Genomic DNA, 1462 nt, shown 5'->3' with positions numbered 1-1462 from the left:
CATTTCCAACTACTCCTAATTTGGAAACAAGTGGATCACAAAGAAAACACAATACCTGCGGTTCTCCAAACCGTGGCAGCACCTTCAAGGCATCACCTTCCGACATGTGCTTCATTGTTACCCTCTCCAAGCACAAAGATTAGTTACTCGTCCCCGCTTTGGATCAAGGAGGCTCAAAGTCATCCGTTCAACCTCCCGTAGCACCGCTTCAGCAAATCCTCCCCGTAAGATTCTTTGATGCTTCCTACAAGTGTAACAATGCTTTCTTTACCTATTCAGCAGAAGGCAATAATAAATCAGACAGGGGAATCTGTAATTGTCAAGAAACAGAAGCATCCACGACATTCAACAAAAGCTGGTATAGCCAAGAAGCTTAAGCGGTATACACCATATGAGACACACCAGTATTCTTATGAAGGCCTAGATGAGACTTCCCTCTTGGAAACTCCTGTTTTCTCGGCTGATGAAGGCAGCAAATGGGTTGAGGTGGCTTACCCTAAAAAGCCACCAGTACCACAATGAAACTCATAAGTTGGAACTGTCGTGATCGGGCTCGACCTCGACAGTTCAAGCACTTCAGCCCTAGTGGCTAAAGAACAGCCCGATTTGATCTTTTTGATGGAGACGAAGAATAAGGTGAATTGCTGACTAGACTTCAAAGTGTCGCCTTAAGTTCCCAAACTCTCGCTAATTAATCCAGTAGGCTTGTCGGGAGGACTTGCACTGTTTTGGAAGTCTCATATCTCTTTACATGTGGAACAATCTACCATTAACTACTTTGACACTATATGCACAGATTCTAGAACGGGCATACCAATGCGGCTCACATGTCTACACGCACCGGCAGAATTTCATTCTCGACAACTTTTATGGATGGTCCTTAGACACATGGCTTCCTCTAATTCTCTACCTTGGGTTTGTATTGGAGACTTTAATGACATTCTCTACCATTGGGAGAAAGTGGGCAGACGACCAGCAAATTCAATTCGCATGCAATCTTTCAGAGACTTACTACATGACTGTTCCTTTATGGATTTACATAGCAAAGGTTGTGCCTTTACCTGGATGAACAACCGCCAGGGAGATGACTTGGTGAAGGAACGGCTGGATAGAGTGCTGTGCGACCTGAACTGGAGGCTTGCTTTCCATGAGGCTGAGGTTTATGCTTTACCTGCAGTGGGTTCAGATCATGGTCCTTTGCTGTTGACTACCGAACAGAAGAAGGGTCGACTACACAAACCTTTTGTCTTTGAAGCATACTGGTTACAGGACCAGGCTTGTCGGAACATTATAGAGCATACTTGGACCTCAGCAAAGCAGGTTGCTCAAGACCTGCCATTCAAATTAAAAAGGGTCAGCTTGGCTCTTGATAAATGGAGTAAACAACGGTTTTCTAAGGCCCATTCGCGGATTTCAGATCTACAGCAGCAATTGCAATTCCTTACCAATCAGACTTCAGCTC

The 1462-nt window shown here is 44.8% G+C and overlaps 1 long non-coding RNA gene across 1 annotated transcript; it reads right to left on the bottom strand.

Moving 5' to 3' along the window:
• Positions 1-208: 208 nt before the first annotated feature.
• Positions 209-1462, bottom strand: LOC120288930. Its single transcript, XR_005546843.1, has 3 exons — positions 1241-1462; positions 1062-1171; positions 209-271 (listed from the first exon to the last, which is right to left on the bottom strand). It is a non-coding gene; the product is annotated as an uncharacterized LOC120288930 (long non-coding RNA).

The sequence above is a fragment of the Eucalyptus grandis genome, chromosome 10, assembly GCF_016545825.1.
Source record: "Eucalyptus grandis isolate ANBG69807.140 chromosome 10, ASM1654582v1, whole genome shotgun sequence".
NCBI classification, from domain to species: domain Eukaryota; kingdom Viridiplantae; phylum Streptophyta; class Magnoliopsida; order Myrtales; family Myrtaceae; genus Eucalyptus; species Eucalyptus grandis.
This window is presented reverse-complemented; position numbering and strand designations above follow the sequence as displayed.